Below are 27,851 nucleotides of genomic sequence, written 5' to 3'. Positions count from 1 at the left end.
CATAGGGTAGCTCTCTTTTTAATTTTTTGAGGAACTTCCACACTGTTTTCCAAAGTGGTTACACCAGTTTGCATTCCCACCAACAGTGTAAAAGGGTTCTCTTTTCTCCACAACCTCTCTAGCACTTGTTTCTTGCCTTGTCAATTTTTGCCATTCTAACTGGTGTAAGGTAGTATCTCAATGTGGTTTTGATTTGAATTTCCCTGATGGCTAATGATGATGAACGTTAGCCATTTGTATGTCTTCTTTTGAGAAGTGTCTGTTCACTGCATTTTTATTAGAGATCATGCTCAAAATGATTTCAGCTCAATAAAATTTCTTGAGATGAGTCAAAGTCCAGAAGTAGTTGATAAAGATATATGTGCCTAAAAGGAATACATTTTCTGCAATAGTATGATGCAATGCCCTATATCCATTAGGCCAACTTTTTATCTGGTTTAAATTTGTTATTGTGAGTTTTTCTGCAAGATGTATTTATGACTGAGAGAAGTACATTAAAATCTCCCATTCTGATTATAATTTTTTTCATCTTGTGCTTCCATCAATTTTTAGCTTATACATTCTGAAGCTTTCTCTTTTTTTTTAGGCTTTTTACCTATTTTAAATTGTAATACTTTTTGTTAATTAAATCATGTCATTGTGAAATTATATCTTTTTAAAATTTTTTTTTATTTTCAGCGTAACAGTATTCATTGTTTTTGCACCACACCCAGTGCTCCATGCAATACGTGCCCTCCCTAATACCCACCACCTGGTTTCCCCAACCTCCCACCCCCCGCCCCTTCAAAAACCTCAGGTTGTTTTTCAGAGTCCATAGTCTCTCATGGTTCACCTCCCCTTCCAATATCCCTCAACTCCCTTCTCCTCTCCATCTCCCCATGTCCTCCATGTTATTTGTTATGCTCCACAAATAAGTGAAACCATATGATAATTGACTCTCTCTGCTTGACTTATTTCACTCAGCATAATCTCTTCCAGTTTTGTCCATGTTGCTACAAAAGTTGGGTATTATATATATATTTTTTAAAGATTTATTTATTTATTTATTTATTTGACAGACAGAGACTACAAGTAGGCAGAGAAGCAGGCAGAGAGAGAGGACAAAGCAGGCTCCCCACTGAGCAGAGAGCCCAATGCGGGACTCGATCCCAGGACCCTGGGATCATGACCTGAGCCGAAAGCAGAGGCTTAACCCACTGAGCCACCCAGGCACCCTATATCTTTATCTCTAAAGATGTTTGTCAATTTTGCTTCATAACTAATTAATCCTTCTAAAATATCCATTGATTAGTATTTACCTGCTATATTTTTTTCATCTTTTTATCTTTCACTGGTTTGTATCCTTTTTTTTTTTTTTAAGATTTTATTTATTTATTTGACAGAGAGAGACACAATGAAAGAGGGAACACAACAAGCAGGGGTAGTGAGAGAGGGAGAAGCAGGCTTCCCGCCAAGCAGGGAGCCCGATGTGGGGCTCGATCCCAGGACCCTGGGATCATGACCTGAGCCGAAGGCAGATGTTGAACAACTGAGCCACCCAGGTGCCCCCACTGTTTTGTATCCTTATGTTTTAGACATGTCTTCCAAACTACTATATACAGGAATATGTATCACATATAATCTAGGCAGAAAAATCTTCGAGCTTTGATGTTGTTGTTGTTGTTTACTGGAGACTTTAATTCACTGAAATTTGTGTAGGATCTAATATTTTGGGCTAAAAGTCTGCCATCTTATTTTGTGCTTATATTTGCCCTATTAATATGTTTCTTTTTCTTTCAGCTATTGACTTATTTTGGATTTTTTTTTAAAGATTTTATTTATTTATTTGAGAGAGAGACAGTGAGAGAGAGCATGAGCTAGGAGAAGCTCAGAGGGAGAAGCAGACTCCTCATGGAGCTGGGCGCCCAATGCAGGACTCAATCCTGGGACTCTGGGATCATGACCTGAGCCAAAGGCAGTCATCCAACCAACTGAGCCACCCAGGTGTCCCATGGATTTATTTATTTTTATTATTTATATTTTCCTTTTATTAGTTAGGGAGTTGTATACTCTTTCTGTTCTTCTAGGAATTATACTAAAAAATATAACATACATAATTTATACAATTTTTAAAATTAACGAATAATCATGTTTATAACAGATAGTGTAAAGACCTTAGAACACTTAACTCTATTTTTTCTCACCACCTTATATGTTAATTTTGGTGGATGTTTTCATTCTTTTTTTTTCTTTTTTTAATTTGATATGGCATAAATAAATTATTATTGTTTCAACAATCGAGTACACTTATAATGGAATACATTTTATAATTTGGTCCTTCCTTTCTTCTGTTGAGAAGAAAACCTGCCTGAGGGCAGATATGTGTCTTAGAGACTAGGAACCCAGAACAGATGGTGAGAAAAGACTCATAGTGAACACCAGTTGCTTGGCCTGACTGATAGAGCCAGATTCAAGGGAACATCTATGAGCCAATGGTCAAGGTAGAGCTCTGGTCAGAGTTAGGTGAGAAGACAAAAGCCAGTAAATCCAGCTAATAAGAGGAGCAAAATTTTAGGTGAGCAGTTGGGAACAGAGGACTGGCGCAAGGAAGGGACAGATAGGACCCAGCAAGTTGTTCTGACCACAAATATAAGACATCACAATCAGAAGACCTACAAATTGAAATGACTCCCAGCACAATCTGGGAGTGTCTTACTTACCATTTGCTGAATGGGGCGTGAGCCCAGGGATGTGGTAAATAAGGTCAGAGACCTGGAGACTGAAGAGAAATAGAGGTCAGCAATAAGAGCAGATCTTATCCCATCTGTTGACACTTTCTATTCAAAGTACTGATTTCCAGATCATAGCATATTGCCCAGCACTTAACAGGCATTCAATAAATTTCTGTTGACTTATTTACTAATGCTTATTAAATAAACGGGACCATGCCAGCCTTTAGAATGATAAAAACATGAATTGTACCTGTTTCCTAATCTCAGGGTACTTATATTTAGGGGTTGAAGTCAATGTTTAACTAAAATGTAAAGCAAGATGACATCATGCTCAGCAGAACTTTAAATGCCAGTGAGGAGCCATGAGCTCTACATGAGATTATCAGAGAAGGTTTTAGGCAGGAGGAGGTGGCGGGTTTGTTTGGACGATCAACGAGGGGGCATCTTTATGACAATGACAGCCCCAGGGGCCTCACTAATATCTGAACCTGTGCTTCCTGAGTTATTAGCCCTGGAGGTCAGGGCAGGACTTGCTTTGAGCCCTGAGGGTTAAGTCTGGCAAACAAGGAAGAGAGACTCCTCCTCCAACACTCCCCTCTCTTCCCCCACCAGCCGACTTGGAGAACTGTTGTCTCTGCTTCTTATGAGTTTCCTTCCCATCTTGTGATGCTTGTCACATTCTCCTTCGCATCCCAGAGGTACACATCCTGGAGCATTCTGAGGTTCTGAGACTAGGAAATGGACCAAGGCAGATTCTTGAGGCTGTGCAAAGCCTGTGATGAAAAGCACCCCAGGTATTCAGCACTAGATGGAGAGCCAGTGGTGGACTATACCGCTTTCCACTCCCAGCCCCAGACCCTAATGGAGTTTTCATGACAGCAGAGAAAGCAAGTGATGGGCACTCTGTGTAGCTTCCACACCCTGTATGGAAGAGGGCCCCAGGTCTTCTCTGACACTCAGCTTTCTCATAACCTCATGTTAGCACCAGAGGAGTCTCTGGAAGGAGAAGCAACATATAGAAGCTGCCTGAACTCTCTCACCTACATCTTCCTCCCTATCAACAGCACCCCAGGATCCCAGACTGAACACCTGCTCTGACCTCCAAGTTCCCTTAAACCCAGCAGCACAGTCAGGAGCCATCAGATTACTAGTGGGGTCCCCTAACTCTCAAGCAGTAGGAGAAAACCTTAACCTGTGTCACTTCACAATCTCCCTCCTCCTCCATGAGACCTTCCCTGTGATAGCTCCTTTCTTTTCACTTTTTTTTTTTTTTTTTAAATCTTGTTTCATCACACCTTTCTGTTCTGCCTTCTGGTTACATATACTTTATGTGTTGTCATGCACAAAGACTAGAAGTCTCTCGAGGGTGAAGTCATGTTACATTTGTAACATCACAGAGTCTAGTATAGTACCATTCATCAAGTACTAGTCAAACAGTAGATCAGTCAACAAGTAGTTATGGTCGAGTGTTAAATGCCAGGACTGTGCTACACTCAGAGATGGTCTGTGAGAAGTAGTTTGAGCCTGAGATTTGGCTAATGTACTAGCTGCCTATAGCCACCATAGCAAAGGAAAGTATGATAAATTGGGCGACTTAAAAGACAGAAATGTGTTGTCTCATTGTTCTGGAGGGTGGAAGTCCAAATCAAGGTGTTGGCAGTGTTGGTTCTTTCTGAGGTTGTGCGGCAGAATCTGTCCCATGTCTCTGTGCTAGCTTCTGGTAGTCCCAGACGTTCCTTGGTTTAGAGATGGCTTTCCATCTATGTTTTCATCTGGCTTTGTGATTGAGGTAACGTAATGAATAGAAATGCTCTGAATAGTGTAGCTGTGTACATGAAATTTATTTATATATAAATTCCCAGTGTAGACCCTGGCTCATTTTATTTCTCTGGTTCTGCATTTGCCATCTTGTGTGTGTTTTTAGTGGCTATAGTTGGCATGAAAATGCTGCCTTCGTGTGTTCAGGATCTCCTCTAGTTTTATAGAGGTGAGGTGCTGCCTGATGTGATAGGGTTCCCTTTGCCACAGGTTGGTGGGGCCATGATCAAGAAGAAAGAAGTCAGCACAGATGGCTCACAGAAAGAGAGATTGAAACCCTGGCCATCAACTCCTCCTAAAACATTATGCAAACCATGCTCATTTTCCATTCTGCAAGCATGATCTGCAACCATTCTCCCAGGATTGACAGCTCCTGGGAGACCAACATCTGTAGTCTGCTCAAGGCTAAGAAGAGGGTTTGTCACATATTACCTTCACTCAGGCCCCACATAATCCTTCAGCGTGCCCCGGCTGTGACCCAGCTGCCACTTTTGAGAAGTGCCATAAACGCTGGATGTTTCATAAATGTTTTTGGCATCAGTGATGGTTGATGATGGCCAGGGTGATGGTGGAGGTGCTAGTGATGCTGGTAAACTATGGTGGGGATGGTCACAGTGCTGGTGACAGTGATGGTGGGAAAGGTAGTACCTTAATTCATTGTTTTAGTGAGTGTCCTCATGACCCTGAAGTCTGGTAAAAAGTGGAATCAGGCTGTAGAAAGTTTTATATCCCTTCTAATTCCTGTCCCAGGGCCTTTCCTACTGTAGATGCTAAGTCAATATCTGATAACTGGATAAATAATCGATATGATCATTTCCTATTGAATTCTCAGTTCCATGCTTAGGAAGTGAATCCTCACTCTGCAATTTAATAGCTCTGTGACCCTACAGCATTTACAGAGACAAATTTTGACAAAGCTCTATCTGGACAGAGTAAGCTGTCAATGTATGAGCTCCATACATAGTATTATTATCTTAATTTAGAATTTATTTTTTAAAAATACCTGAAGTCTCTGTTGGCTAGTCATGGACCCTGATAACCTCTTTGCACACTTTAAACTCCAGCACGCAATGGGTGAACGGTGAAGGCACTGACATTCTGCTATCCGCACCCATCTGTTTCTGCCCCTACACAATGCTAACTCTGGGGCTGCAATGAAGATGGAAAGTTTATAAATGACCGACATGCCAATAAGTGACTCAGCAATAAAAAAAAAAAAAAGGACTGGAATTGTTGGTATTGATTCATTAAATCAAACCTCATTAGCAGTGACTAATGTTTCTAAGCCCTCTGCCTTCGGGAAGGAAGCACTAAGCACCTGGCCTCAGACGCCACCTTCCCCTCCCTATTGCAGTACTTTTCAGAGAGGGAGGACACGAAGGTGAGGAGACAGATCAGTGCCTCATCTACAAACAAGATTCTCTATTAGCTTGGATTGCCTTTGCATTGTTTCTTGTCAATTTCTTTTTCTTTTCCACTGATTGTTCCTCTGTATTGTCCCCCCAGTCCCTCAGTGAGGTATTAGACTACCTCATCTCATTTATTCCCAAATGAGAAGAGGAACCATATTCAGGAAATAGCCAAGGTCCATTTAGAATTCCTTATAAAGACATTTTGTATATTTCAAGAGCATGGTAAGTCGCTAGCTCAGAGAGGAAACACTGCCCAGCCTTGGTGTTGTCATAAATTACTCATCAAGTTTGAAAATCCTATACCTCTCTGTCTCTGCCTCTTTGTCTGTCTGTCTCTCTCTCTCTCTCTCTCTCTCTCTTACACACACACACACAGCCTTCAGATTAAACAAACCTTTTTAAAGTGGCTCCTGAGGGTGAGGTGACAGTTGAGAAGAGACAAGTGCCCAAGATAGAATTGTGCCCTAGGCAGGGTGATCCGTGCCCTGCTGGAGGTACAACGGTTTGCTGTGAGAACCCGAATGAGGCCAGCTGGGACGCTTGGAAAAGTCAGCTGCAGCCCATTTTAATCAGGGCTTTGTTTTTCTCAGCTTTGTTAGTAGCTGATTGTCTCAATTTTGTTGGGATCCGAATCAGCTGTTAGCATTGTGGACCGGCGATGCTCTACATTCTTCTTAATAATAGCTCACATTTATTTCGTGCAGCTTTCCCACACAGCCTCTACATACATTATTTCATTTTACCCTCCCACTATCTCTGTGAACTCACTTTGGCAGAAAGCACGCGTGGCCCAGGGCTGAGCTCAATGCTGCCACCCAATAGAAACTCACTCACTGGGTTTTGTTGAATGGGGTTGACTGACCAGCTGGATGAAGGAAATTACCTATTTAGGTTGAGTGACTTTCCCAAAATGTCATGGCTCTTTAACAATGTCCCTGTCCACTCTGTCACCATGTACTACATAATCAGGGACCAGCCAGTCCCCAGGTGGCACTAGTCCTCTGCCCTGAGATTCTTGACTTTACTAGAGTTGGCGTATTTTCCATAGGGCCCTCAAGATTATTTGCAGTTTCCATACTGATTTTCAGGTTTCAAGATAACCGTCAAAGAAATATTTTCTTTTGATTATCAGTGTTATCTCCATCATTATCAAAATTCATTTGGTAAGAGTATAAATTATATAGGTATAGGACCTGGGCATTAATCAAAAATCACCTTTCTGCATTTCCATTCTTTTGCCAGATGGACTTAAGCACTATTAATGACCTAAACTTCAAGTGAAATGGTTTATATTTTTTATGTTAATTATATTTATGCCTAATTTTTATTCAAAAATAATATAGCCACAACCTTAAAGACACAGAAAAAAAATCACTTAAACTCCTACAACATTAATACCAGCTTCATCTTTGCATATCAGCTCCCCAGGTGTGTTGTAGGGCACAGTGAGAGTTACAATTATAGTTTCAGATGATTTTTTTTCCTCTTCTTTCATCAATTACCAGTCTATCATATTTTTCATAGCATTCCACTGACATTATAACTACCATTTTAATAACCGCATAACATCCCACCACAGTGATACACCATCATTTACTGAATCTTGAACCTCGTTGTTAGGCATTAAGTTATTTCCAGTTATTTTTTATAATAGATAAAATTGCAGTGAAGGTATTTTAATTACAGACCGTAACATTTCTCTTTGATGTCCATGACTCATGAGGATGCCCAGATCGGAAGCTGGATTTGTAAAATTCAACAATGATCATTGTATAGGGACTTACATTTTATATTGTGCTATGGATACTAGAATATTGTAAGACACAACTTTCTCTCTCAAGAAATTTACAGATTTGCTGGAAATGGGATAAATGCCCATGAGGCCATGGAAGCTATAGAAGGTACAGCAAAATATCCTCACACTTCCCAGACACTGCCCAAGGGCTCTGAGCACTCTGAAAACGTGCAAGTCAAGGGAGGTGATCGGAAGGTAGACAGAGAGGATGGAGGGCAGTGTTCTTGCCTACCCCCGGGCCTGGGTGCCTGCCCTCACCCTCTCAGAGCAAGGCTATGCTTCACTTACCTGCCAAATACGTACCCAGTCCAAAGAAATTAGTGATGGGAAATAGGTGAGCCCCAACCGTCAGGGTGAGGGATGAACTAGAGGAGTCAGGGGAGAGCGACAACTCACAGAATTGGGTCTCAGACCTAGAACTGCACTAAAGAGAACAGAAAATGCCCTCAGGGCCAAGACATGGGCGAAATGCTCCAGGGGAAACAGGCGTTCGTATTTGCCTCGCCATTCTATAAGGTAGAAAACCTGCCTGGAAGCACATTAATGCTATTGACCGATGTGATAATGTTTCACTTGAATATCCATTTAACAAACCTTTCTTGGGTATCCACAGGGCTTCTGTGTTCTGGGAGCTGCACTGGACTTTTTGGTGCATATCCGAATAAAATGTAGCTATCTTGAAGAATTTCGTAAAGCATTTAAGGAGACAGAGTTAGCAACAATGATCTATCTACAAGACAGAACACAAGAAAATAAGTGGTAAAACTGGAGTGTTGCATTTGAGTGGGGTAGTCGAGTGAAGGGGCTGAGCAGATGTGGCATTTGGGTAGGGCCTTGGAGGCAGAGGATTTGAACAGACCAAGAATGGAGCAGATGGTGGGTAGCAGGGCATCAGGTTGAGGCAAAGACCCTGGGGCACGAACAAGCAGGCTATGCTTGAGTAGTTAAGAGCAGTCTGTTGTGAGGGGACTAGAAGCTGTTCTCAGAGATGCGGTGGTGGCTAAATTAAGAAAAGTAGGTGGGGCCGGGTTGGGGAGGATCAGTCAATGCCAAGGGGTGTGAACTGACCCTTCCATCCATGGAAGGCTACTGAAGGGGCCAGTGAAGTCTCCCAGCCCTTGGGAGCCATGGATGTAGAGGAGACTCACTTCCAGCATCTCATTCATTACCCACGAATTTGCCCCCAGGCTGTGATTCTTACCGGGACCCCCCCTAGGATCTGGAATGTCCTGGAGTGACTGCAGCCTCTGGCTCTGGCCACATAGCCATTGCCCTCTTACCTCCTACACAAGGCTGGAGAAGTTGTCCGAGCTCTGTTGTGCACTCAAGCTTCTGGCTCCAAGCCAGACTTGCCTTTGCCACCCAGGAGTGGTGCACAGACGCCCAGATGACTGAGGCTACCTGTCTCCAGAAGGGAGAGGAGTAAAATCTGAATAATCTAGGGCACCAAGGAATGGAGCTTCCCTGTAGCTCTGAAACAGCACAGCCCCAGAAATGCAAAGTCAGGAGGCCTCTTAAGGAACCCAGCCGGCCCTTTGCATTGACTCTCCAATCCACGTGGCATTGGGCATTATGCCCAGGACAAAAAGAGCATGGGGAGTGAAAAAGCCAGAGTCTTTTTGACAATTAGGAGCAAAGAACAGAAAAGGGCTATTTTCTAGTTCTTAAATCTAAGACTTAGAGAGGCCCCATTTACATGGTGCATCTCTGAGATACTGGTTTACTCAACTAAATTTAACTGATTAATTAATATTTGCACAGAATTGTATTGAATGTTCTTTTGGATGCAGAGGTGAAACTGACACAGATCCTTCTCTCAGGAACATACAGTTTTTATTAGAAAATGAGACATAGCCTTCAGAGAATGCAGGTGACGTTCTATAACCTTTGAGAGGAAGAATTGATTTCTTCCAGCCTGGAGAGTGAAAGAGGTGGGGCAGAAGGAGGCCTCAGGAAGAAGGTGATATTTGAATCAGGGGAAAGGGGAGGCATTGAGGCATGGGCAGAATCTGGGCAGATGTAGATGGGGGCAGGGGGAGCATTCCAGGTGATGGAGACAGAAATGTTAACAGCCTAGAGGTGGAAAGGGGCAGAACTTGTAAGCTGCTTGAGATCAGAAATGTTGCCCTTCGTTTCTGTATCCTCAGTGCCTTGCTCAGTAGCTCAATAAAAAGCTATTAAATAAATGAATGAGTGAGTGAATAAAGAGAAAGTCATTTGACTTAGTTGAAGCATAGGGAGCATGAAAGGAGTAATGAGAAATCATGTTGCAAAGGCCACACCTTGAATGAATGTGGACTTCATTCTGCCTGGAATCGAGCAACCACCGAACATTTTTAGCAGGGTTGGAACATGATGAAAGCTCTGTTTCAGGCAGATTAAGCTGATATGTAAGACCTGATCTGAGTGAGGCGGAGAGACCATTCAGGGGTTATTGCTGTAGTCCAGGCAAGAGGTAATAAGCATCTGAATTAGGGCAGCAGCAATGGGAACAGAGGCGGGCACAGGTGTGAGAGGTAACAGGAAGCAGAACTGACAACAGACGGGCTGTTGGGGGACTGGGGAGGGAGAGAGAGAAGGAAAGATAACAGGGAGGTTTTGAGCCTGGGTGGTGGGAGGATGGTGATGCATTAGCGAAAATAGGCAACACAGGAGGGAGTGCGGGTTGAGAGGGCAGATGGCGAGCTCTGTTCTGCACACACTGAGATGTGGAGATGCTTTCTTTTTTACCTGTAACATGAATCAACTCTTTACTGGGAAAATACATGAGAGTGGTGAATGGGCTCCCCAGGCAAGCAGCCGCATCGTGCCATATTTCTGGACTGGGTCAAGACCCAAGTCACTTCCTGAATGTTGATTTCACAGGCAGAATCTAATGGTGCTTTACACAGAGAAATTTTTGGAAAAAAATATTCTGTTTTAATAATGATTTGAGATAAAAACCTGCCAGGGTTCTTCCTTTCCCTCATTACTAATGAATTAGGAGATACTCAGACCTAATAAAAAAGCACATAAAAGGCTCGTAAGCATCCTTCAGATCTTCTTCACTAGTCAGTCACTTTCATTTTATAAAGCTAGAATTTCCAGTTTTTAAATATTGCATAAGAGCAGTATTTAACTGTGGTTTTAACACTCTATTTCCACAACAAAAGAAGTATTGAATAAGCACTCACTACTGACTGGTACCATATCAGGATCTCTAAAGATAGGTTGGAAAGAGGAAAAGAAGAGGTTCCCACCATCACAGGAGCCATGGTCTAGAGGAAGAGATAAACAAATAAAAACAATGAGCACATACAGCATAGTACATGCCAGCATAGAAAGAAATTTGGCAAGAAATTTGAGAGTTATTTATTCTATCTTCAGAGAAGGAATTAGGGAAGACTTCATAGAGAAGGTGACACTTGGCAATGGATTTGGAAGACTATTGTGGAACAGTGATGGGTGGTCATTCTATATAAAGATAGAAGATGAAGAATGAAGACAATTGTTTGTAGAGGTTGAGTTGGAAGAAGGAGATAAGAATGAGAATTAAGGGCCAGATCAAAAATGGACACATGTCCATTACATATGTCAAATGATGAGGGACATAGACCTTTTTGATCAGGTGGTTAAATCAGCACTCAAGATGGGTCACTGTGGAAACACCATGGAGAACGTCTTTAAGGGATGTGAGATGGGGAGAGGACAAAAGTTGGAGGTCTTGTCACCATTAAGGTGATAGATGATAAAAGTCAAAGGAGTTACAGAGGCAAGGTTAAAACATAGTGGATGGTTTTAGGAAAGAAATTGGATTTGTTGATTAAAGAAAGAGAGGATAGATCTTAGATTGCCAGATGATGATCTGACCTATAAAAAAAATACATGAGCAGAAACATTTTGGAGTAAAAAGATTTTGACTTCAGATTTGGGTATATTGAATTAACTATCTTTGGAGCCATCCAGGTACAGCTTTTCCGTAAGTAGCTAGTTATACTATGTCTGACACTTGGGGACAAGGTGAGAGCTAAACATTAAACATGGCATTAAAGCCATGGAATTCATACAATTATTTGGCAAAAGATGGAGAGTGAGAAGGGAAAAGCTTCAAGGACAGAATCTGGGAATAGTCAACCTATAGAGAATGCAGTGACGTTTTCCTATCTTAAATTTCCTAAACAATTTATTCCCTAAATTGTTAGGATAGAAAGGGAAGGGAAGACAGCTGCAGAGATGAAGGTGGGATCCTTCATTTACTACAGGTACTACAGCATGGCTAGTGCTCTCTCAACCCTGAGAAGTCCACTACTATTTACTGAATGGTATGTATTCCCTCCTTTTGAGTCCTTCCAACCTAGTGCAACCTCTCCTAAAACATTAAGTTGGTGGCTTTAAATCAGCAATGGTGGAAGTATTTACATAATGGGAATTAGCAAAAGCAAATCATTATTTCTCTCTCCTACAGAGATGGTTGTTAAACATTTATCAACAAATCACTGGACATAGCAAAAGTATATAAAATGGCAGAACAATGCAGGGGGAACCCACTTCCTGGGGGAAGGGAAGGGTCTTGATAAATGGGTAGGAATTCAAAGGCAAAAAGAGAGGGGAGGGATTTGTAACTGGAAGAAACAGCTGGTGCAAATATAGAGGTGGAGAAAGCATCAGCTCTAGAAGAGACATAAAGTAGTGAAGTGTGAAGGGATAAGGGAAGTCCTGAGCCTGAAAAGAATGGGTTTTGCCCAGATCATGTTGGGACTTACATGCCCAGCTAAAGATTTTGAGGTAGGAAGCCATTGAAGGGTTTTGGGTAGAGTAGTTACATAGTCATTAAATATTTTAGAATGCTCTTTCTGGAGGTATGGGCCAAAGGTGGTGTAGCAGACTACTAGTTATCCACCAAACTCTGTTCTTCTCTTCTTCAAAGTAATAAACTTTACTCTTGTCACACAACCATCTATCTAGTATATTTCACTTTCAGTGATATAGGGTTTTGCAGCTTACTTAGGCCAATGAGATGGATGTGAACAAAAGTTCTTGTCATTCCCAGGTTCAAAGACAAGAAGTTTATCTGGTACTCAGATGAGATTGTATCCAGCTTCAACCATGCAAATGGAAATAACATCCTAGAGAAGGCAAAGCAGCAGGATCGGAGGAACTTTGGCTCCTGAAGTGACCCCATGGAGCACAATCCCCCTGTCAACCTGTACTTCTTACCTCCAGGTATTATGATACAGAGAATTACTTTTTTTTAAGCCACTGAACTTAATTTCCATTCATGACAGTGTAAATCTTACTAGCTTTCTCTTCCATCGTAAAAAACCATGAAACTGGAAAATACATAAAGACACTTTTTTTAATCAGGCCTTGAAAAATAAGAAGTATGAGACTGTGACCGTTGAGAAAAGGGAAATAAAAACACATAGGGCAGAGCATGGTATCTTATGATCTAGCATTGGAAGTCAAATGGTGTCTTTTGGCTTTTCTGTCACACAGGTCTGTCCAGGTTCAAGTAGTGAAGCCATAGGTTCTAACTCTAAACCGAGAAGAGGGAAGAGCATGGGGGACCAAAAACACCCTTGTGGCCACATTTGAGAAAAGCAGTGTGTCACCCCTACCCTGTGATCCAGCAATCCCACTCCAAGATATTTACTTGAGAGAAATAAAAATACATGTCCATAAAAATACTTGTACCTGAATATTCATAGCAGCATATTCATAATATTTGCATTCAATCCAAATGTCCCTCAGCAGGAAAATGGATAAACAAATTTAGGTATATGCATATAATGGAATACAACACAGCAAGAAAAAGGAATGGATTACTGACAAATGATAATCTGAATGAGTTTCATAGACATTATTCTAAGCAAAAAAATGAAAGAGTATATCTGTATTATTCCACTTATACTAAGTTCTAGAACAGGCAAAACTAATCTTTTATGAAAAAACAAATAAGAAAAAATGATAGCCTATGGGAGATGACAGTACTGACTAGGAAAGAGCGTGAGGGAATTCTGGAATGATGGCTCTATATCTTGATGAGTATAGGATATTTATAGATATAGATGTATTCATTTGCCAACACTTAATGAATTGCACATTTAAGACCTGCATATTTGGGCGCCTGGGTGGCTCAGTTGGTTAGGCCATTGCCTTCGGCTCAGGTCATGATCCTGGAGTCCTGGGATCCAGTCCCGCATCGGGCTCCCCGCTCTTCAGGGAGTCTGCTTCTCCCTCTGATCTTCACCCCTCTCATGCTCTCTCTCTCTCAAATAAATAAATAAAATCTTTAGAAAAAAATCTGCACATTTGCACTGTTTATATATTTTACCTAAAAAATCATAAACAAATGTTGAACTCTAGTTAGTAAGTTTAGTTTTAATAGTTGTACAGATTAGGAATTCTAGAACTATTTTTTGTTTATTCTAGGCTTGAAAAAAATGAGTAAATACATTGAAGATCATGAGAGTCCGTTTCTTACTGCTGGAGAAAAGAATCATACATACAGGGTGCCTGGGTGGCACAGAGGGTTAAGCCTCTGCCCTTGACTCAGGTCATAATCTCAAGGTCCTGGGATCGAGCCCCACATTGGGCTCTCTGCCCATCAGGGAGCCTGCTTCCTTCCCCCTCTCTCTCTGCCTGCCTCTCTGCCTACTTGTGACCTCTCTCTCTGTCAAATAAACAAATAAAATCTTTTAAAAAAAGAATCATACATACAAAAAGAGGAGAAGGAATGTGTCCTATAGCACACAAGATTTTACATATATTACATATATTACATATATTACATATTTTACATACATATATTACATATTTTACATATATTATATATATGTATATATTAATCCTATCTTTCTATTATATACATGCGTATATTCTAGTTCTGTCTCCTGAGAAAGCCTGGAAACAATGATGGGACCACTAAGTGTATGTAGAACCCAGATCCTGGTTTGTAAATACTATTCTCCATTAAAAGGAACAAGCGTTTGTTGGAGAAAAGACTCATTCACGGCAGGGAAAAGAGGAGATGAACCTGAAATATCTTTTTGCATAAGAATGTAAGAAATGAAAAATACCGGTGGAATTTTGATCGGAATGGCATTAAAAGTATAGATTGCTCTAGGCAGTATAGACATTTTAACAATGTTTATTCTTCCGATCCAAGAGCATGGAATGGTCTTCCATCTTTTTGTGTCTTCTTCAATTTCTTTCATGAATGTTCTGTAGTTCCTTGAGTACAGATCCTTTACCTCTTTGGTTAGGTTTATTCCCAGGTATCTTATGGTTCTTGGTGCTATAGTAAATGGAATCGATTCTCTAATTTCCCTTTCTGTATTTTCATTGTTAGTGTATAAGAAAGCAGCTGATTTCTGTACATTGATTTTGTATCTTGCCACGTTACTGAATTGCTGTATGAGTTCTAGTAGTTTGGGGGTGGAGTCTTTTGGGGTTTCCATATAAAGAATCATGTCATCTGCAAAGAGAGAGAGTTTGACTTCTTCCTTGCCAATTTGGATACCTTTTATTTCTCTTTGTTGTCTGATTGCTGTTGCTAGGACTTCTAATACTATGTTGAACAAGAGTGGTGAGAGTGGGCATCCTTGTCGTGTTCCTGATCTCAACGGGAAGGCTGCAAGCTTTTTCCCATTGAGGATGATATTTGCTGTGAGTCTTTCATAGATAGATTTTATGAAGTTCAGGAATGTTCCCTCTATCCCTATACTTTGAAGCGTTTTAATCAGGAACGGATGCTGGATTTTGTCAAATGCTTTTTCTGCATCAATTGAGAGGACCATGTGGTTCTTCTTCTCTTCTCTTATTGATTTGTTCTATCACATTGATTGATTTGCGAATGTTGAACCATCCTTGTAACCCAGGGATGAATTCCACCTGGTCATGGTGGATAATCTTTTTAATGTGCTGTTGGATCCTGTTTGCTAGGATCTTGTTGAGAATCTTAGCATCCATATTCATCAGTGATATTGGTCTGAAATTCTCCTTTGTGGTAGGGTCTTTGCCTTGCTTGGGGATCAGGGTAATGCTGGCTTCATAAAAAGAGTCTGGAAGTTTTCCTTCTGCTTTAATTTTTTGAAGCAGCTTCAGGAGAATAGGTGTTATTTCTTCTTTGAAAGTTTGGTAGAATTCCCCAGGGAATCGGTCAGGTCGTGGGCTCTTGTTTTTTGGGAGGCTTTTGATCACTGCTTCAATCTTGTTACTAGATATCGGTCTATTCAGGTTGTCAATTTCTTCTGGGTTCAATTTTGGGAGTTTATAGTTTTCCAGGAATGCATCCATTTCATCTAGGTTGCTTAGCTTATTGGCATATAACTGTTGATAATAATTTCTGATGATTGATTCTATTTCCTTGATGTTAGTTGTGATCTCTCCCTTTTCATTCATAATTTTATTGATTTGGGCTTTCTCTCCTTTCTTTTGGATTAGTGTGGCCAATGGTTTATCGATCTTATTGATTCTTTCAAAAAACCAGCTTCTAGTTTCATTGGTACGTTCTACTGTATCTCTGGTTTCTACCTCATTGATCTCTGCTCTAATCTTGATTATTTCCCTTCTTACGTGTGGAGTTGGTTTGATTTGTTGTTGATTCTCCAGTTCTTTAAGGTGTAGAGACAGCTGGTGTATTCTGGATTTTTCAATTTTTTTGAGGGAGGCTTGGTTGGCTATGTATTTCCCCCTTAGGACCGCCTTTTGTATGGAATCAGAAGAGACCCCGAATTGTTAAGGAAATGTTGAAAAACAAAAACAAAACTGGCAGCATCACATTACCTGATTTCAAGCTTTACTACAAATCTGTGATCACCAAGACAGCATGGTACTGGCATAAAAACAGACACATGGACCAGTGGAACAGAGTAGAGAGCCCAGATATGGACCCTCAACTCTATGGTCAAATAATCTTCGACAAAACAGGAAAAAATATCCAGTGGAAAAAAGACAGTCTCTTCAATAAATGGTGCTGGGAAAACTGGACAGCTATATGTAGAAGAATGAAACTCGACCATTCTCTTACACCATACACAAAGATAAACTCGAAATGGATAAAAGACCTCAACGTGAGACAGGAATCCATCAGAATCCTCGAGGAGAACATAGGCAGTAACTTCTTTGATATCAGCCACAGCAACTTCTTTCAAGATATGTCTCCAAAGGCGATGGAAACAAAAGCGAAAATGAACTTTTGGGATTTCATCAAGATCAAAAGCTTCTGCACAGCGAAAGAAACAGTCAACAAAACAAAGAGGCAACCCACGGAATGGGAGAAGATATTTGCAAGTGACAGTACAGATAAAAGGTTGATATCCAGGATCTATAAAGAACTCCTCAAACTCAACATACACAAAACAGACAATCATATTAAAAAATGGGCAGAAGATAGGAACAGACACTTCTCCAATGAAGACATACAAATGGCTATCAGACACATGAAAAAATGTTCATCATCACTAGCCATCAGGGAGATTCAAATTAAAACCACATTGAGATACCACCTTACACCAGTTAGAATGGCCAAAATTAGCAAGACAGGAAACAACGTGTGTTGGAGAGGATGTGCAGAAAGGGGAACCCTCTTTCACTGTTGGTGGGAATGCAAGTTGGTGCAGCCACTTTGGAGAACAGTGTGGAGATTCCTCAGGAAATTAAAAATAGAGCTTCCCTATGACCCTGCAATTGTACTACTGGGTATTTACCCCAAGGATACAGATGTAGTGAAAAGAAGGGTCATCTGTACCCCAATGTTTATAGCAGCAATGGCCATGGTCGCCAAACTGTGGAAAGAACCAAGATGCCCTTCAGCGGATGAATGGATAATGAAGATGTGGTCCATATACACTATGGAGTACTATGCCTCCATCAGAAAGGACGAATACCCAACTTTTGTAGCAACATGGACAGGGCTGGAAGAGATTATGCTGAGTGAAATAAGTCAAGCAGAGAGAGTCAAGTATCATATGGTTTCACTTAATTGTGGAGCATAACAAACAATATGGAGGACAAGGGTAGATGGAGAGGAGAAGGGAGTTGAGGGAAATTGGAAGGGGAGGTGAACCATGAGAGACTATGGACTCTGAAAAACAACCTGAGGGTTTCGAAGGGGCGGGGGGTGGAAGGTTGGGGGAACCAGGTGGTGGGTACTAGGGAGGGCACGGATTGCATGGAGCACTGGGTGTGGTGAAAAAACAATGAATACTGTTACGCTGAAAAGAAATAAAACATTAAAAAAAAAAAGAATGTAAGAAATGTCAAAGAATGGTGGGGAGATATCAAAAGGACACAAGAGTCAGCTGAAAGGGGCTCCCACTGGCCAAATCAGGGCAATTTGAACATCAAGAGAAATAATGACTGCAATTGATTATAACACATTGAATAAAATAGGAATCCATAAGTTTTTACAGATATAAATAAATAAATATTTATTAAAGAGCCCCAGTGAGTAAACACAGAGAGAATGAAGGGTTTAGAAAACCATCAGTGGATATTAAAACCACTGTGTGAAAATTTGATGAAAGACAGAATAGAGAATATGGGAACTATCCTCAAACTATTTCCCCATAAATTACTTATTATTTGCAACAGAAGAAACAATGACTTAATGGAAATGAAAACTGGCAAATACCACCTTAACCAAATAAAGTTAATATCACCAGGATTGGGACAAACTGACATCACAGACCTGCCAAAATGATATTCCAGCCCGAACTGCCAAGCCTGAATTTACTCAGAAGGAAACATCAGACAAACTCAGACTGTGTTCCATTCTACAAAATAACTAGACCATACTCTGAAAAAATGTCAAGGTCAAGCAAGACAAAGGAAAGCAGAGGAACTGTTTCAGATTAAAAGAAGCAAAAGAGGCATGATGACTGAATGCGATTTGTAATCTTGGGCTACACTTTGGACCATGGGAAACAAATCTTACAAAGAAAGTTATTGGGAGGATCAATAAAACTTGAATATGGACTATAGATTAAATATAATCTATCATACCAATGTTAAATTTTGAAAACTTGAATATTCTACTGTAGTTATATAAGAAAAAGTTCTTTTTCTAAGGAAATACAGAAATACATAATGAAGTATTTAGTTGTAGAAGGTCATGATTCCTCAACTTACTCTGGAAGGCAGCTATGCTCACCGCTATACCACCAACGCGTCAACTTACTCTGAAATGGTTTACAGATGGAAACCACACACACATTAGGAATGAGAGAGATAGAGGCAAAATATAAATAGCTAGCTTGTGTATAGGCTATGTGGGAATTATACAATTGTTACAACTTTTCTGGAAAGTTTGAAATTATATGTAAATAAAATAAGTCAAAACAAGTCTGGGAAGGAAAAAAGTGACAACTTCTAGAGAGGTGTAATGGGTTGATGGAACAGACTATGGAAAATACTTGAAATGATGGGGTTACTTGTAGGTTACTTGTAGGTTTCTGATGGAGAAACTAGATGAATAGTGATGTTATAAAGGAAAGAGTCCACTATGGGGGATGGGAAGGGTGAGGGTGGGGAATGAGATTCTTTGGGGCAGTGTTGAGTTTGGTTTCTAGTAAAACATCTGGGTTGAACTATGTAGAAGGCAGAACGCTAGACTAGTCTGGAGCACCTTCACGCAATGACCCTATGTGGCTCAAAAATCCCTCAAGGTGGGAAGAAACAAGAAACTCAAAATCACGTGGTCAATTTATTCCATTTGCTGTAGCCTGACTTGGTCATTCCAGGGTATAAACCTAGACTATAGCTTCAGTGATCACCTTTTGAAATCAGGAGGTGTTTGAGTAAGACAAGGACTTGATGATGGGACAAGAGCGGGTGCTTGTTGGTACAGCAGATACAGCATGAAGCACATTTCCCCAAGATGGACTAATATGGGCTCTCCCAACACAGCTACTCCTGGGAGACCTCCCCTCTCTAACCCCTCTCATGACTCATCCTCTCATCCAACCCCCTTCCCAACCTCAAGTCAGGGGGAAAAACTGGACCTAAGAGCCCAAGGTCCTTCAGATAGACAAATAGATTCTGAACAGTGTTATAAAACATTTGCTTGGATCGCATGAACTTCTTAAAAAAAGCTCATAGAACCCAACTCATCTGGTTTAATAACAACTTCAATTCTCACGTCTATGCCCAGTTCCCTCATGGTGAATCCTTCTTGGTTATGGAATTCATCTCAGCAGGGTCAAGGTGACATGAATTGACTCCAGTTCAGCACTTTTGGGGTTTTTACTGTATGCCAAACACACAAGCTACTTTTCTAGTCAGGTCCAGAACTCTACAATACTACCCAGCTCCAAATTCATTCTAGCTGCTTTTAAAAATATTATGAATTATTTCAGATGCACAAAAATTATACAAAAAATGTTATGAAGTATTTCAGATGCATAATAATTATACAAAATTGTGTTAGTTTCATGTTACTGCCTGATAAACTTAGCAGTTAAAGATGACACACGTTTGTGAGCTCTCAGTTCTATGGGACAACAGGCAGGCATTGCATGGCTGGGTTCTCTGCTCAGGATCTCACACCAAAATCAAGGCATCAGTTCACTATTTACTATTCATCTCATGTGTGGCTCAGGGTCCTTCTCCAAGCTCATTCATATTGTTAACAGGGTTCAGTTCCTTGCAGTGGTAGGACAGAGATCCCATTCCTTGCTGGCTGTCAGCTGGGACTGCCCTCAGCAAACAGAGGCCATTCTCAGTTTGTTGGCACACGGCCCTCCTCCATCTTCAATCCAACAACAAAGACTTCCCCTCATATCAAATCCCTGAAGCAGAAGAAAAACTTCCAGACTCTTTTTATGAAGCCAGCATTACCCTGATCCCCAAGCCAGGCAAAGACCCCACCAAAAAGGAGAATTTCAGACCAGTATCCCTGATGAATATGGATGCTAAGAGTCTCAACAAGATCCTAGCTGAGAGGATCCAACAGTACATTAAAAAGATTATCCACCATGACCAGGTGGGATTTATCCCTGGGTTGCAAGGGTGGTTCAACATTCGCAAATCAATCAATGTGATAAAACAAATCAATAAGGGAAGAGAGAAGAACCTCATGGTCCTCTCAATTGATGCAGAAAAAGCATTCGACAAAATCCAGCATCCATTCCTGATGAAAATGCTTCAAAGTATAGGGATCGAGGGAATATTCCTCAACTTCATAAAATCTATCTGTGAAAAACCCACAGCAAATATCATTGTCAATGAGAAAAAGGTGACAGCCTTCCCTTTGAGATCAGGAACACGACAAGGATGCCCACTCTCACCTCTGGTTCAACATAGTATTAGAAGTCCTAGCAACAGCAATCAGACAACAAAGAGAAATAAAAGGTATTCAAATTGGCAATGAATAAGTCAAACTCTCTCTCTTTGCAGATGACATGACTTTATATGGAAACCCCAAAAGACTCCACCCCCAAACTACTAGAACTCATACAGCAATTCAGTAACGTGGCAGGATACAAAGTCAATGTACAGAAATCAGCTGCTTTCTTATACACTAACAATGAAAATACAGAAAGGGAAATGAGAGAACTGATTCCATTTACCATAAGAACCATGAGACACCTGGGAATAAACCTAACCAAAGAGGTAAAGGATCTATACCCTCCTGTCCTTCAAATCTTTCTTGCCAGGATGAGTTCAGCTGATTACCTCAGGCTCATTTTAGAATAATCTTATTTTAAGGCTATCTTAAAGTCAACTGATTTGGGACCTTAATTATATTTACAAAATCCCTTCACAGGAGAACCTCAATTAGGGTTTGATAACTGGGAAAAGGTGTTTGTATACCAGTTGGCAAGAACCTTGAGGTCCTTCTTAGAATTCTGCCTACCACACCATGAATCCACCATTCAGTTCAAGAAAAAAAATATTCCAATGAACTGATGCCCCTATGAACTCTTCCTTCCCCACCATACTAAACATAGTGTTTTCCATCCCTCTGTGCCTCTTTTTACATGTATGTGTATCTCTAGCCAATGTAGAGTCATTTTTTGGATTTTTTAAACTCAACACATTCTCCCATGATTCTTTGTTCTACTGTTTCCCCTCGGCATTACATTCATGAAATGTACCCATATTGATTTGCAGAACGTTAGCTCATTTATTTTCACTGATGTATAGTATTTCGTTGTATGACTACATCATGACTTATTCATTCTTCTACTAACAAATATGTAGACTGTTTTCTAATCTTTGTGATTATAGATGCTGCTGCTGTGAGCATTGTTATGTGTGTATGCAAACATATACCTAGGAGAACAGTTGCTGGGTCATTGGGGAGGTACTCTTTGACTTAACTAAACATCACCAAATTATTCTCCAAAGTAATTGGAACAATTTGCACACTCCTTATAGCTATTAGTTATTAGTAATACAAACGGCCAATTTACTGTGCATTTTTATGCAGTAAGTAATAATCTCTGTACAGATACTATTATATTTTATTGTCACAAACTTATGAATTAGGTATCATTATTATACCTACTTTATTGATGAGAAAACTGAGACTCAAAGAGGATAAGTATCTTTCCTAAAGTCACATAGTGGCAGGACCAGGATTCAAATCCATCAGCCTGAATCCAAAGAATTTGCTCTTAATCACTACACAACACTCTTTCCCTTTCCCCCAGTGAAAATGAGGTAGAATGCAGAAGGGGACAGAGAGACAGAGTAAGAATGAAACTCAAATGTGTGCCCCCAGCCCTCATCATCATCACCACCACTTCTCTTCTCATCCAGACATCCTTGGATCTCCATATACTGGAATATGAGGCACAAAATCTTACCATGTAGGGAAAGTTCAAATATGAGATCATTGTTTTTAATAGCACTAAAGACTCACATCATGCCCTGAGAAGAGTACTGTTCTAGGGTAAAGCCAATCTTCATTTGAATCATATTCCGCCACTAGCCAAGTGATTTCTGAGTAAGTCCATTAACTTTTCAAATCCTCTGTTTGTTCATCTATAAAATGGAATAATAATATAATATTACATATAATATTACATCACATGTAATATAATATTATGTATATAATAATATAAAATGGAATAATGATAATAACTACTGAAAAATCTGCAAGATGAGATAAATGAAAACATCTTGCACTGAGCCTGGCATAGGAGAGGCAGTACGTACATGGCAAATTGAATCCCTGGGACCGGGAGGTTTCAAAGCCTCAGAAGTTCTCTTTGGTCTTTGAGATCTGGAGAAGCTAGGCATCAAGGGTGCGGTGATCCATTCACAGTGGACATGGTCCCAGCACTGTCAGCAGGTCTGGTGGGGGTGGGGGTTTGTGATGTGTCACATGGCACACATGACCACGGGAACTCTGAGCAAGGAAGGGGAACACTGCCTGCTGTAAGCCCCTATCTATGGTCGCATCACCACAGCCTGCAGAGATCTGATCCTCACATACACAGGGGAAGGCAATGTGTGTGGTTGGGCCTGATCTTAGGGGGAGAGACTGAAGGATAGTAAGGGCCCAAAGATAAGAGCACCGACATTTACTTCAGCCGAGGTCGGAGATATGCTAACCATGTCCACAGGGCAGTCAGAGTTCACTTTCCTCAGGTGACTTCTCAGAGATGCGATTCACAAATACACACAGACAAGTTTGTTTAGTCTACAAACTACCTCTCCTTAAAAGGGGGGCTGGAGGGGGGCTGAATTAGACTAACTGCTGGGCATCCATCTCTGTGTTCAGTGCCACATCGAAAAGCAAGGTAAGCAAGACCTGACCCTGGCTCCCAGGGAGGCCAGCTCTTGCTGTGTCCTATGTCACCCACGATGGCACCCCCCCCCCCCGTGGTGTGCCCTGGCTTTCCATTCCTCTAGGGCTCCTCTCCCTCCTGGAAGAGACTCATCTCAGGAACGAAGCCCTCTGAGCCAGTGAGATAAATGACTCATTACCCGGCTGGAAGTTGTCTCCTCAGCGAGGAATGCCACTGACCCTGAGAACTTCAGGTGAGCGAGGGAGGTGAAGTGAGGTGATCTCTTGGCACAACTCTAGCATGTAGTTGAGCCCCAGCCATGACCAAGCTAGAGAGTAAGCAGGGGGATATTACATCTCAGTTTTGAAGGAGAAAGAAGCTGTGGAGGCAGGAAGGTGTCTGAGAAGGCCCAGCATGAAACAGCATAACCAGCCTAATCTCACAATGGCTTTTAGCTGAAGGTAGCCTCATCTGGAAAAATCTCCTCATCTAGGAGGAGTCAAAACTAGAAAGAAGGCTCCAAAGACCTCGGCCTCAATGTGGGGTTGATACTGAGATGATGGGTCAGTGCCAAAGCCAGAAGTCCAACGGTGAGGAAGTACTGGGTCAGTCAGGTGCCTATGTGGTTGGGAATAATGGAAAAGGCAGACATCTTACTCTACAATGGGGTGCTCTTGAAAACCTGAGCTATTACAGATACTGAACAATGAACTAGGAAGAGAAGCAAGGGAAAATAAGGGGGAGGGGAGAAGGAGGGGAGAAGGAAGAGAGGAGTAAGGAGGGGAGGGGAGGGAAGGAGGGGATCCTGCTTCTCACACATAAGCCCCAAGATGGGAATCTTTGAAGGAGGAGATATTACCTGTTCATATGACCATTTCTGGATGAGAGTGGAGAAATACGGTTGGTTGTTCCCAGACTTCAGGTACTAGAACTTTTCCCACTGGGGTTGTGCTGGAAAAACAATGGTAGCAGGACCATCTAGGCACAGTACGGTGCCCCCAGTACCATTCTGGGGGAAAATAGTTCCAAGTGATAATAAGCTACCTTGGGGACTATACCCTTAACTGAAGGGGCAGATGGACCTGTTTCTTTGTGGCTGTATCACAGTCTGGTTGTGGGTGAGTCATTTCCCAGAGCATTTCGGTTTCCCCTCTGCAAAATGCACTGGTTGTCCTAAATCTGGGCAAGGGGAGAGGAGGGAGCAGGAAGAGTCTAGAAAGAGTAAAAGTAACTTCAGATTCAGCTTGGCTTCGAGAAGAAGCAAGTAAGACACTGCTTCTTTTCTTTGGTTGGGAAATAGGCTTGCTTCTTTGTTAGGTGACAGATTCTGCCCCAGCTCCATCTAAGCCTAATTTTTCTCCAGGGCTTAGCTCCATAAAAGGTCTGGCCTTTGGAAGGGAAGCAGAGTTTAGAAATACATTCCCTTACACTAGCCTCCCAGGACATGATTCGAATATATGTCTCAGCAAAATAAAAAATTATCATCTATTAATACCCTTTGGGGTCTCTGACAAAGAATCAAAACTGTAAAAATATTGGTAATGTTTATTAAATCTTTTTCTGATTATAAAAGTGATATGTGCACATTTCAAAAAAAAAATTAAATGTTCGGAACCCATAAAGAAGGTGATAAAAATTACCCATAAACAATGGTCAATATTTTGGTTTCAATCTCTCTATATGTAAATAAGATAATAGGATAGCATTATGTGAATCCAATTTTACATCTTACTTTTTATATTTTATACTGTGAGCATTTTCCAGGGTCATTAAATATGCTTCAGAAACATGATTTGTAATAGTTTCATAAAATTCCTTCCTATGAGTACAATATAATTTATTTAACCTTCACCCATATGGGGACATTTATGCATGCTGTTTCCTATTTTTCTCTATTATAAATAATGCTATACTTAAGTATTTTATATGAATTTATGATTATTTCATTAGAATAGATTCCTAGAAGTGAAATTACTGGGTCAAAGTTGCAGGATTTCAGTGGCAAATAGCAGAAAACAAAACTCAAACTGACTTAAAAATAGAACAATTTTGTTGTCACATGTGGATTGGAATTCCAGAAGCAGTTGACTGATCTGGTGATTCAGTGATATAGTCAGAGATGCATTCTATTTCTCTGTCATCTGTCAACCATAGAGGCAACTCTATCCTTGGCTGAATCCCCTCATGGTTGTAGGATGGCTACCAACTACAGTCAAGGCTAAGGGTGTTCTCACTTACACCTAAAGGGACAGAATACCTTTCTGTCCCTGCATCTCAAGCCAGAGTTTTGAGACTCATCCTGATTGGAATATAGGTCCTAAGCCTGTCCACAAACCAATGACTATGAACCAAGTGTTTGGATGCTCTGATTGACTTGAGTCGATCAGAGCCTATCCATGATGGTAGGGAGGTGGTCAATTTCCCCAAGACACATGGTCCCTTGGAGTAAAATGAATAACCAAATAAAATACTGGACAGTGTTAGGAAGACGAGAAAGGCAAAAATGAGGGCTGAATTAGCACCAACAGATACTTTTAAAGGGCTTGACGTGAATTTTCAAATTATTTTCCATAAGGGTTATACCAATGTAAAATCAGCAGTGCATTAGACGGTCTAACTGTACTTCACCAGGATGGATTCTATTATTTTAAAACATTTTAAAGCTAGTTAATTCAAATTTGATGGACCCAAAGAACTATTGCCTCCCTAGGTAAATTTATGTTTCATTTTTTATTATCTGCCTGTGGCCATTTAAGATTTCAAAACCTTGAAAGTTAAAATTCTGTTTATAAATATTCTAAGGAACTCCAAGCTTCAGGCTGAACTACCACATCCCTAACCAGTGAGTCACAAAGACTGCTAATATCTGGGTGCTGATTCTACCAGGGAGTGGTGTCTAGATTTAGTCTCTAGTCTCTAATGTTCCTTTAATGAGTTCTAGGTGCCCATAGCATCTGCTATGCTTCTAGGAAGACAATTCTCCCCTTTCCAGCCCCAGTTCCTAGCTTGCCCTCTAGGGTCCCATTGGGATTGGAACTCCGATCTTTGCCTCCAAATAGGAAGGGTGGATTCACCGTATTTCAGTCACATGCTTTATTCTGTTGAAACAGGGAAGAGTAGCTCTTCTCCCAAGGTCCTGGACTGCTGCGCCCTGAGAACTGCTACTGCAGCCTTTCCTTGTCCACCTGGCCTCTTAAAATGCTACTTCCACATCTCAGACTGGACCAGTGCTTATGACATAATTCGACTGCTTGCAAGGCCAGTTCTACAGCCAAGTCAGTCTCTCTAGAATTGCCCTCATGACCCTTGTTTACTTCCATCCCCCTCCAGCCCACCATTGCATTGCACCCTGCATCTTTGCTGCAGCTGACCTGATGTGGTACCTCCAACCCATGGGTGTCTCTTCTTTCACCAAACTTGACTCCTTTTGAAATCCTCCACTACTTAGCTTCCTCCTTCCAGGAGGATGACAAGAGAAAACAGGAGAAGATATATATCATTAAAAAGTAGAAAATGGCAAAAAAAAAAAAAAAAAAAAAAGTAGAAAATGGCTCTAGACTGTACCCTCCAGGTAAGGCTCTAGGAAGAGTCAACAGGAAGGGAGGCCCTATCAAATAGGTTGTGGTATTCACTATAGCAATATAGGTCATGCTGAGCTCAGACCTAGGCTGCCCAGGCTTTCAAAACAGGGAAAGGGAGTTCATAGCGATTCTAGAAAAGTCCCCCAGGATACTGGTTCAATGTGCTAAAAATCTTGGACTGGTTCCCCAATGCATGGACTGTTGTAGCTAGCAGAGACATTAGAGATCATCTTTATTCATCCCGCTTTTCAACAAAAATTGCCAACCTTGGGCTGGTTGCTGGGAATATAAACATGAATCAGATCTGGCCTCTATCCCCAAGAGTGGGAAAGGTCAGGAAAAACAAATGCCTACAAAAAAGTAGTATTGGTGCTGTGATAGACATTTATTCATCTGGGACTCAGACCTGTACGGAAGATGTACCCTTGAACTAAGTCTTGAAAAGTACACCAGCTTTTTCCCGGTGGACAAAATGGGACAGGATGTGCTAAATATGGAGGGAAGCTGGGGAAAAGCTGCAAGGTATGAAATATGCTAGCATTATCTGAAGAAATCTGAGTAATTCAGTGTTGCTAGGGCATAGGTCATGAGGAGGGATGGGCAAGAAATGGAGCTGCAGAAATTGATCAAACAAGCAAAAAGATTTTGAGTTTATGCTGTGGACCAGAAAGGAAAGGACGTAGGTATTTATCTCAAATGTCTCCGTGAAGATTGCATAAGACACCATACTGTAGGCAAATAGGACATTATAGCCACAATCCAAGTATAAGATAGAAAAGTGGAAACATATGAGAGATGGTGAAAATGAGAATGCC

This window comes from Martes martes, assembly GCF_963455335.1.
Source record: "Martes martes genome assembly, chromosome: 8".
Lineage (NCBI taxonomy): Eukaryota > Metazoa > Chordata > Mammalia > Carnivora > Mustelidae > Martes > Martes martes.
Note: the sequence above shows the minus strand (reverse complement) of the source record.